This window comes from Staurois parvus, unplaced genomic scaffold, assembly GCF_062004578.1.
Source record: "Staurois parvus isolate SC_StPar_1 unplaced genomic scaffold, SC_StPar_1.0 ptg001069l, whole genome shotgun sequence".
NCBI lineage: Eukaryota > Metazoa > Chordata > Amphibia > Anura > Ranidae > Staurois > Staurois parvus.
In genome coordinates, this window is record NW_028318865.1 from 222,017 (window position 1) to 233,861 (window position 11,845).

The following is an 11,845-nucleotide window of genomic DNA, read 5'->3' on the forward strand; positions in this document are numbered from 1 at the left end:
TTAGGTTTAAGGTTAGTGTTAGGGTTAGTGTTAGCATTGGGTTCAGGGTTGGTGTTAGGGTTAGCATTGGGTTCAGGGTTAGTGTTAGGGTTAGCATCGGGTTCAGGGTTAGTGTTAGGGTTAGCTTTAGGTTTAAGGTTAGTGTTAGGGTTAGTGTTAGCATTGGGTTCAGGGTTGGTGTTAGGGTTAGCATTGGGTTCAGGGTTGGTGTTAGGGTTAGCATTGGGTTCAGGGTTAGTGTTAGGGTTAGCTTTAGGTTTAAGGTTAGTGTTAGGGTTAGTGTTAGCATTGGGTTCAGGGTTGGTGTTAGGGTTAGTGTTAGGAATAGCAGTAAGGTTAGTGTTAGTATAAGGATCAGTCTATGGGTTAACATTAGGTTTAAGGTTAGTGTTAGGGTTAGCAATAGGAATAACAGTAGGGTTAGTGTTAGCATTAGGTTTATGCTTAGTGTTAAGGTTAGTGTTAGGAATAGCAGTAAGGTTAGTGTTAGTATAAGGATCAGTCTATGGGTTAACATTAGGTTTAAGGTTAGTGTTAGGGTTAGCTGTAGAAATACCAGTAAGGTTAGGGTTAAGGTAGACATTAGAGCTAACAATAGGTTTAGGGTTACTGCTACGGTTAGAATTACGATTGGTGATACAGTTAGCATTAGGATTAGTGTTAGGGTTAGCATTAGGATTAATATTAGTATTCAGAATCGTGTTAGGGTTAGAGTTAGAATTAGGTTTGGGGCTAGTGTTAGCATTACGGTCTGTGTTAGGGTAGGCATTGGAGTTAGTGTTAGGGTTAGCATTAGTGTTAGGGAGAGTGTTAGCATTAGGATTAGTGTTAGCATTAGGTTTAGTGGTAAGGTTTGTGTTAGGGTTAGCATTGGCGTTAATGTTAGGGTTAGCATTAGGCTTAGGGAGAATGTTAGCATTAGGATTAGTGTTAGCATTAGGATTAGTGTTAGCATTAGGATTAGTGTTAGGTTAGCATTGGGGTTAGTGTTAGGATAGGCATTAGGGTTAAGGTTGGTGTTAGGTTAGTATTGGGGTTAGTGTTAGGGTTAAGGTTGGTGTTAGGTTAGCATTGGGGTTAGTGTTAGTGTTAGGGTTAAGGTTGGTGTTAGTGTTAGTGTTAGGGTTAGTGTTAGTGTTAGGGTTAAGGTTGGTGTTAGTGTTAGTATTAGGGTTAGTGTTAGTGTTAGGGTTAAGGTTGGTGTTAGTGTTAGTGTTAGGGTTAGTGTTAGTGTTAGGGTTAAGGTTGGTGTTAGTGTTAGTGTTAGGGTTAGTGTTAGTGTTAGGGTTAAGGTTGGTGTTAGTGTTAGTGTTAGGGTTAGTGTTAGTGTTAGGGTTAAGGTTGGTGTTAGTGTTAGGGTTAGTGTTAGGGTTAAGGTTGGTGTTAGTGTTAGTGTTAGGGTTAGTGTTAGGGTTAAGGTTGGTGTTAGTGTTAGTGTTGGGGTTAGTGTTAGCAGTAGGAATAGGAATAGCAGTTGGATTAGTGTTAGAGTTGTAGTTTGAGGATTAGGATTTCACTGATATCTCACATCATGTTTCCTGGGCTGGGAACAGGAAGGGGTATCGGAACGCTCCGGGCCGTGCACCATTACAAATCCCTCCACATCCTCCATGATTGCACCTTCCTCTGCGATGTATTTTCCCAGAACGGTAACATTTTGTCGACGTCTCCAGATATTTCTGGAAATTAAAGATAAAAATGAAAACTGTAAGTTCCCCTCCCCCCTCCCCGTCTTACATTCTCCATGATTCCCAGCAGGGATGGCGGAATCCTCTGATATCGGCCACAGCCCCAGGAACTACAGAGAGTGCAAAGGTCTCTCCACTGAAATATCAGTTTTGGGTGGAGTGCTCCTTTAAGGCGCTGAAGAGACTTTTGTCGACTGTTTTAGGGTCACTTTTCAGATTTGGCGCAGAGGCTCTTCGGCTTCCAGTGTCTTTGACTGTTTTCATTCTCCTTGTAGTTTTCGGATGGATCCCGCTCTGTGTTGAATTCTTGCAGACAGCAGCCTAGTGCAGCATTGTGTTCCTGTGTGAATTGTGCGGAGTCAGCAGATCTCGGTGACATGTGCAGACTGGCTTCTACGCGGTGCAGGTCTCCGCACGCCCTCCGTGTACAGCCTGTCTCACCCCGGGGGGACTGCTCCCTCCATACAGGGGTGCCTTCCTGATATATGAATGTGATAGGCTCACTGGGCTCCTGCCTAGGGCACAACTCTTCTTATTACCAGGAATGGCTTTTATTGCCGTCCTGCTGGAATCACGATTTCTGATGCGCCTCGGAAGAGTACAAAAGACATAAGGAAGAATAAAAGCTAAAACCTTGTAATCTCACGTTGGGTGGAGAATGGAATGGGGATCATTTTGCCATCTGTAGCCCATCGGGGAGATTTATCTTCACTTCCTGTTCTGTAGACACAGTAGGAAGCGGGAGGAACCCCCTCCCCCCTCTGTATTTACCACCATTTTATTTCTGTTTTCAGAAAATATACAATGTTTGGGGTTTTATGTAATCTTCAGGCCTAAAATGATCACTCAAATGTGTGCAAAAACCCCAAAAAACAGCTCTGGCAGGAAAAGGGTTAAAGTTAGGGGGTCGGGTTGGGTGACATACGGGTAAATTCGGTGAAAAAATCCCTGCAATGAAATGTGACGTACCGCCTTATCTCCGCCCTCCTCCAGGATGTTCTAGAGGGATTGAACCTTTTATACTCTCAGTACATTGTATGTGGGGATGACTATGTATCAGTTTATTCACCATCAGATACTTTGACTCAAGTTTAGCATTCTCTCCTGCAGCACTTATATATTTTCGATACATATTGATGACTGCACATCGCATAATATGATGACATTACTAATACAGTTGCAAGAAAAAGTATGTGAACCCCTTGGGATTACGTGGAGTTTTGCATGAATTGGGCATAAAATGTGCTCTGAACGTCATCTAAGTCACAACAATAGAAGAACACAGTCTGCTGAACATAATACTACACAAACATTAGATGTTGCCATGGTTTAATTGCACATAACATGTAAACATTCACAGTGCAGGGAGGAAAAAGTATGTGAACCTTTGGACTTAATAACTGGTTGACCCTCCTTTGGCAGCAATAACCTCAACCAAACGTTTCCTGTAGTTGCAGATCAGACCTGCACAACGATCTGGAGTCATTTTGGACCACTCCTCTTCACAAAACTGTTTCAGTGTAGCAATATTCTTGGGATGTCTGGTGTGAATCGCTCTCTTAGGGTCATGCCACAGCATTTCAATGGGGTTGAGGTCAGGACTCTGACTGGGCCACTCCAGAACGCGTATTCTGTGCTGTTGCAGCCATTGTTTTGTTGAATGACTTGTATGCTTTGGGTCATTGTCCTGTTGCATCACCCATCCTCTGCGGAGCTTCAGTTGGCGGACAGATGGTCGTACGTTTTCCTGCAAAATGTCTTGATAAACTCTGGAATTCATTTTCCCATCAATGACAACAATCCGTCTAGGCCCTGAGGCAGCAAAGCAGCCCCAAACCATGATGCTCCCTCCGCCATGTTTCACAGTGGGGATGAGGTTTTGATGTTGGTGTGCTGGGCCTTTTTTTCTCCACACATAGTGTTGTGTGTTCTTCCCAAACAACTCAATCTTGGTTTCATCTGTCCACAGTATATTCTGCCAGTAGTGCTGTGGAAAATCCAGGTGCTCTTTTGCAAACTTCAAACGTGCTGCAATATTCTATTTGGACAGCAATGGCTTCCTCCGTGGTGTCCTCCCATGTACTCCATTCTTGTTTCATGTTTTCCTTATTGTAGATGTGTCAACAAAAATGTTAGCATGTGCCAGAGATTTCTGTAGGTCTTTAGCTGACACTCTGGGATTCTTCTTTACCTCATGCAGCATTCTGCGCTGGGCTCTTGCAGTCATTTTTACAGGAGGACCACGCCTAGGGAGAGTAGCAACAGTGCTAAACTTTCTCCATTTGTAGACAGTCTGTCTTACCGTGGACACATGAACATCAAGGCTTTTGGACATACTTTTGTAACCCTTTGCAGCTTCATGCAAGTCAACAATTCTTGATCGTAGGTCTTCTGAGAGCACTTTTCTGCGAGGCATGGTTCACATCAGACAGTGCTTCTTGAAACCAGTAAACCCCAAACAGGTGTGTGTTTTTTAAGGGCAGGACAGCTGTCAGCAACACATCCAATATCATCACACTGATTGGAGTCAAGGTTGGCTCACTCCTGGCTCCAATTAGCTCTGGGAGAAGTCATTAAGCTAGGGCCTCACATACTTTTTCCTCCCTGCACTGTGAATGTTTACATGTTATGTGCAATTAAACCATGGCAACATCTAATGTTTGTGTAGTATTATGTTCAGCAGACTGTGTTCTTCTATTGTTGTGACTTAGATGAAGTTCAGAGCACATTTTATGCCCAATTCATGCAAAACTCCACGTAATCCCAAGGGGTTCACATACTTTTTCTTGCAACTGTACTTCTATTATTATTATTATTATTATTATAATTCCTCACTGATGCACTTACAGCCATTTGTATACATGCATGTATTCCCTCATGGGGAATATCTGGTGCAAAAAGCGACAAATATATCATATATAATAATAATAAAGTGGCAACACACATATAGTGCACAAAAAAGATGAACAAAAACTCAAATACGAGAAAAGTCCAAAATTAGTAGTAGTGCTGATGATGCTGTGCTTAATGATGAACTTCACACTCCACTCTTCATGCAAAAATAATGTGCAGTGTGCGCGACAATCCTTAACGGCCAAAATGCCCCCTCACCTCCTTCCTTAGACCCCAAGGGGCCAGCATGCTTTAATTTTTTTTTTTTTTTTTTTTCTAAGTCCGCAAACGTGCAAACTACAACGAAAAAACCCGTAAGTGATCACAAAAAAAGTGCAAGTGCGAACACCACACAAAAAAAGTGCACTTAGGGGTGTGTTTGTCCTACCCCCGAAGGGGTTGAACCATTACCCTGATCCCCCGGGGCACGAAGCTCCTGACAGGGACAAGGTTCCCATTTGGTCCTCCTGGCCAAAAGGCCTGGTGGACCACCGTTCCTTATGCCCAGCCAAAGCCGGAAATCCAGTACTAGGTCAGGGGGTTCTCCCGAAGAGAAAACCCCCTAGGGATCAGGGGAGGAAGGAACCAAAAGGCCACACATCCTCCCCCTAGACTTCAGGGTAGGCCCGAGGACCCACACCCTCCATCCTGTGAGAAAAACACACACATAAGCAACAGAAAAGTGACAAACGTGGGAGGTGAATAAATTAAATAAATAAATAGAAAATAAAAAAGTGGTACCGTGCCAAATTGTGCACAGACCAGGCCATGAGGCCCGTAGCAAAAATTGCCCTGAACTTAGCCAAAAGGCCTGGTCCTTAGGGCGCTGTGCAAAAAGAGGTGAAAAACAGTGGCCATGTGCCATTTTCACACTGTGGGGTCCCACACCCAAGTGTTACTAGTGACACCCCTGAGAGCGTCTTCCCCAGGGGGCACTGAGTTTGCGGACTTTTTGCGTCCTCAGCCCCTGGCCAGACCAAGGCAGATCCGTCCAAACCAGGAGGTACTGGGTCTTTCCAGCTTTCCCAGAGGATTTACTCCCAAGGCCCCAGAACGAATCATGGCGCTCCCTGGTTTCTGTCCCTCCGGTCCAGCCTTCCGGACCCCCATCATACCAGTGAGGGTACTATACAACAGCCAGAATGGCCGGTAGCACCCCCACTGGACACTGATAATAACAGATTTTTTTTTTTTTTTTTTTAAGTCCGCAAACGTGCAACTATAACGAAAAAACCCGTAAGTGTTCACAAAAAATGTGCAAGTGCAAAACACCACATGAAAAAGTGCACTTAGGGGTGTGTTTGTCCTACCCCCGGAAGGGTTGGACCGTTCACCCGATCCCCCGGGGCACGAAGCTCCTGACAGGGACAAGGTTCCCATTTGGTCCTCCTGGCCAAAAGGCCTGGTGGACCACCGTTCCTTATGCCCAGCCGAAGCCGGACATCCAGTACTAGGCAAGGGGGTTCTCCCGAAGAGAAAACCCCCTAGGGATCAGGGGAGGAAGGAACCGTATGGCCACACATCCTCCCCCTAGACTTCAGGTAAGGCCCGAGGACCCACACCCTCCATCCGTGAAAAACACACACATAAGAACAGAAAAAGTGACAAAACGTGGGAGTGATTAAACAAATAAATAAAAAATAAAAAAGTGGTACCGTGCCTAATAGTGCACAGACCAGGCCCTGAGGCCCGTAGCAAAAATTGCCCCGGACTTAGCCAAAAGACCTGGTCCTTAGGGCGCTGTGCAAAAAGAAATGAAAAACAGTGGCCATGTGTCATCTTCACACCGTGGGGTCCCACACCCAAGTGTTACTAGTGACACCCCTGAAAAGCGTCTTCCCCAGGGGGCACTGAGTTTGCGGACTTTTTGCGTCCCCAGCCCCTGGCCAGACCAAGGTAGATCCGTCCAAATCAGGAGGTACTGGGTCTTTCCAGCTTTCTCAGAGGAATTACTCCCAAGGCCCCAGAACGAATCATGGCGCTCCCTGGTTTCTGTCCCTCCGGTCCAGCCTTCCGGACCCCCATCATACCAGTGAGGGTACTATACAACAGCCATCCCCGCAAAGCTAGAATGGTCGGGAGCACCCCCACTGGACACTGATAAGAACAGATACTACACTTGATCTTAGCCAAAAGGCCGAGAAGCCAGCATGCTTTCAGGATCACACGATCCTATCAGTATGGATCCCTCTCTAGGTAACGCCTTCCACCTCCAGCATCCACCAGTTTAGCAGCCAGCTCCTCCCAGGGTCATAGTGAGACACAAGCAGAGACCCTCCATAGTGCAACCAGTCATTTTATTCGGTAATAGGTATATAAAATAGATTTCCACTCACATAAAAACGAATATTCCAGCCTCCTACCACATGCTATGGGTGTACTGCATGGGTAATACACAGGGTGATCCAATATGGCCCCCACGCCGGCAAATCTGCATTCCACACCTACACCTCCTCCCTCCACGCAGCCAAACAAGCCTACTTCCTGACCCTCATCAAGGCCCTCTCCTCCAATCCTCGCCGACTCTTCTCCACCTTCAACTCTCTACTCTCGCCACCCCCACCTCCACCCAGCACCCCACTCACCGTCTTCGAAATTGCCAATCACTTCAAAAACAAGATTGACCAAATTCACAGGGACATCGCTGCTGCTCAGACTCCCACCCCACCTATCACCTCTCACACGGTAACCCCCTCAACACCCCTCTCCCTTAGCCTCACCACTGTTCTGACCTCCACCCCACCTAACATCCCTCACACTGAAGCCCCCTCAACACTCTACACCTTCGACCTTACTACCATTGAGGAGGTCACCAAGGTCTTCTCTGAAGCCAACCTCACCACCTGCCCCCTCGACCCTATCCCCTCACAACTCCTATGACCTCCCTCCTCCTCCATCCTACGCTCCCTCACCCACATCTTCAATCTCTCCCTCTCTTCCAGCGCATTCCCCTCCTCCGAACAACCTTAGACCCATCTCCCTGCTGCCATTTACATCCAAACTCCTCGAGCGCTTAGTCCACAATCGCCTAACTCCCCTCCTCAACGACAACAACCTCCTCGATCCCCTACAGTCCGGCTTCCGTTCCCTACACTCCACCGAAACAGCCTTACTCAAACTCTCCAATGACCTGCTAACTGCCAAAGCTAATGGCCACTATTCAGTGCTCCTACTCCTCGACCTCTCCTGGCATTCGACACAGTCGACCACCCCCTCCTCAAAAAACTACACTCCCTCGGCATCAGAGATTCTGCTCTCTCCTGGCTCTCCTCCTATCTATCCCAACAATCCTTCAGCGTTACCTATAATGCTACCACCTTCCCCTCTCTCCCCCTCTCTGTTGGGGTCCCTCAAGGCTCTGTCCTCGGGCCCCTTCTCTTCTCCATTTACACCTCCTCCCTTGGCCAACTCATACACTCTCACGGCTTCAACTATCACCTCTATGCCGACAACACGCAAATCTACCTCTCCACCCCCCACCTCACCCCTTCAGTCTCCGCCCGAATCACACACCTACTGAGTGACATATCAGAATGGATGTTGCTCCATTTCCTTAAACTGAACCTCTCCAAAACCGAGCTCCTAGTCTTCCCCCCCAGCCTGGACCCCACCCCCCATTGACTTCTCCATCACGTCCAACAACGCCACCATCAGGCCCACTCCGCAGGCCAGAGTACTTGGTGTCATTCTGGACTCCAACCTATCCTTCCAGCCCCAAGTCCAATCTTTAACAAACTCGTGCAGACTCCACCTCCGCAACATGCAGACTCCACCTCCGCAACATGCAGACTCCACCTCCGCAACATCGCCAAAATCCGCACGTTCTTAACCCCAGAAACCACTAAACAGCTCATCCACTCCCTCATCATATCACGACTCATTCACCTTTCCAACCGCTCCATCTCCGCTACCCCCCTCTGCCAATCCCTCCACTGTCCTCCACCCCCCTCTGCCAATCCCTCAACTGACCTCCACCCCCCTCTGCCAATCCCTCCACTGGCCTCCACTCAGTGTCCTCCACCCCCCTCTGCCAATCCCTCCACTGGCCTCCACTCAGTGTCCTCCACCCCCCTCTGCCAATCCCTCCACTGGCTTCCGATTGCGCAACGGATCAAATTCAAAATCCTAACGCTGACGTACAAAGCTGTCCACCATACTGCCCCGAACTACATCACTGACCTAATATCCAAGTACCGCCCAACACGCACACTCCGCTCCTCACAAGACCTCCTGCTCTCCAGTTCCCTGGTCTCCTCCTCCCATGCCCGCCTACAGGACTTCTCCAGGGTGTCACCCATCCTCTGGAACTCCCTGCCCTAACCCATCAGATTATCACCTACTCTCCTCTCCTTTAGGCGCACCCTGAAAACCCACCTCTTCAGGAAAGCCTACCCCACCCCCTGCTAACCTGCCGACCTCCTCCACTCTTCCTACCACTCCATCCCCCACAGCCATCTCCTCCTGTGCCACCATCCCCTCCCTCCTAGATTGTAAGCTCCAAGGATCAGGGCCTTCGATCCCCTCGTGTATCACATTGTATTGTATTGTTCTGTCGCATGTTCTGTCTCCCATTGTAATGCACAGCGCTGAGCGAACTATCGACGCTTTATAAATACTGTATAATAATAATAATAATAATACAATGAGGATGGCAGATTTGTAATATTATATAATATTACCCCCCCCCCCCCCCCGATCAGAGTTCTGTGGAAGTGAACATTACGTGGTGCAGCAGCTGTTATGCAATCTCCAGCAATATCCTGCCTTGCAGTAAAGCGACCTTTCTGTTACTGGTAATGGTGCCACACCGGACGTCACCGGGGGCTGGTTTATCGTCACTGCGCTCTGCTGCCGTTTCATCACCGAGTGAAATGTCGCCACTAACCAGGAACAGGGGGGGGGAGAGACTGGAATCCATCTCGTTCCCAGACATTTCCGATGTGATTTCATTTTGTGTTCTCAAATGGCATTTACATATATATATAAAGAGAGAGAGAGAGAGCGGACACGCCCAACCCGCCGCCCGGGGGCCGCGTTCGGCCCTTTGACACTGTGCAGTCCTCGGGGCCCCTGCAGACAGTAGGCTGTGATTTGGAACTCATTCTAGCCAATGAAGGACAAGGTTTTTTTAGACTTTCTTCTAGTGCAGGGGTCTCCAAACCTTCTAAACAAAGGGCCAGTTTACTGTCCATCCAACCTTAGGGGGGCAGACTGTGGTCAACAGCAGTAGTAAAAATCCTGGTGTCAGTGGGAGCAAACAATACCCCATGTTTGATATTAGAGGGAAGAATTGTACCCCATCATTGGTGTCAGTGGGAGGAATAGTGCCCCATCATTGGTGTCAGTGGGAGGAATAGTGCCCCATCATTGGTGTCAGTGGGAGGAATAGTGTCCCATCATTGGTGTCAGTGGGAGGAATAGTGCCCCATCATTGGTGTCAATGGGAGGAATAGTGCCCCATCATTGGTGTCAGTGGAAGGAATAGTGCCCCATCATTGGTGTCAGTGGGAGGAACAGTGCCCCATCATTGGTGTCAGTGGGAGGAATAGTGTCCCATCATTGGTGTCAGTGGAAGGAATAGTGTCCCATCATTGGTGTCAGTGGGAGGAATAGTGCCCCATCATTGGTGTCAGTGGGAGGAATAGCGCCCCATCATTGGTGTCAGTGGGAGGAATAGTGCCCCATCATTGGTGTCAGTGGGAGGAATAGTGTCCCATCATTGGTGTCAGTGGGAGGAATAGTGTCCCATCATTGGTGTCAGTGGGAGGAATAGTGCCCCATCATTGGTGTCAGTGGGAGGAATAGCGCCCCATCATTGGTGTCAGTGGGAGGAATAGTGTCCCATCATTGGTGTCAGTGGGAGGAATAGTGCCCCATCATTGGTGTCAGTGGGAGGAATAGCGCCCCATCATTGGTGTCAGTGGGAGGAATAGTGCCCCATCATTGGTGTCAGTGGGAGGAATAGTGTCCCATCATTGGTGTCAGTGGGAGGAATAGCGCCCCATCATTGGTGTCAGTGGGAGGAATAGTGTCCCATCATTGGTATCAGTGGGAGGAATAGTGCCCCATCATTGGTGTCAGTGGGGGGAATAGTGCCCCATCATTGGTGTCAGTGGGAGGAATAGCATCTGAACCATTGTATCCATCTGCACCGTTGTATCCAATTGTCACATTCTTTGATGCACCTTAAAAGAATAAAGTTGTGCAGGTATTCCAGTTCAATGCCCATTTGTACTTTATGCTCAAATCCCACATTGAAGTCAGGGTAAGTACTACCTTCAGAACAAAAATATTTAAACCCCCCTCTGGCCTCTCCTTCAGTCTTGCACAGGTGTACTGGCTCCTCCCCTTCAGTCTTGCACAGGTGTACCGGCTCCTCCCCTTCAGTCTTGCACAAGTGTACTGGCTCCTCCCCTTCAGTCTTGCACAGATGTACTGGCTCCTCCCCTTCAGTCTTGCACAGGTGTACCAGCTCCTCCCCTTCAGTCTTGCACAGGTATTCTGGCTCCTCCCCTTCAGTCTTGCACAGGTGTACTGGCTCCTCCCCTTCAATCTTGCACAGGTATTCTGGCTCCTCCCCTTCAGTCTTGCACAAGTGTACCAGCTCCTCCCCTTCAGTCTTGCACAGATGTACTGGCTCCTCCCCTTCAGTCTTGCACAGGTATTCTGGCTCCTCCCCTTCAGTCTTGCACAGGTGTACCGGCTCCTCCCCTGGACTGAAATGGCTTCCTCTGATGTCACTGCACACTGTGTATTAAAAGCTGCAGCCAGTCAGATAGAGCTCCGCCTCATTTCCTGGCTGGAGGACGTCCAGCATCATCTAGCACTTTCCTCTCCAGCCTGTTCCTGGCCCCATAACTCCTCCCACTGCTTGCATCAGGACTGAAGGCTCTTGAGAGGAGCAGTGAGGCAGGTTGCTGTGCTGTTTTCAGGATGCTATGTACAGCCCCCTGCCAGCCCCTCCCATTAGCCATGATCTGCCTGCATTGCCTAGAGTAGCACAGAGACCCTAAAATAAGGTATGTAATGAAAATGGAAACATTTTATATTACAATGTCATTAGAATGTTGATGAGGAACCAGGAAAGGCAAAATAGAAGCAGATTAAACTCCAATACATGAAGGAATCAGGAAGAACTGGACACTGCGGGACGCGGCGCTCCTCCTGCGTCACAACATAAATGTTATTATTGGGTGACTGTAGCTGGCAACACCTCGACGTTTACGAAGGATACCCACGTGTGACATCGCCGACACCTGAGTCAC

The 11,845-nt window shown here is 48.3% G+C and overlaps 1 pseudogene; it reads right to left on the reverse strand.

The window, feature by feature from the left end:
• Positions 1 to 6,613: 6,613 nt before the first annotated feature.
• On the reverse strand, positions 6,614 to 6,729 carry LOC149440568 (U2 spliceosomal RNA; annotated as a pseudogene).
• Positions 6,730 to 11,845: the final 5,116 nt, after the last annotated feature.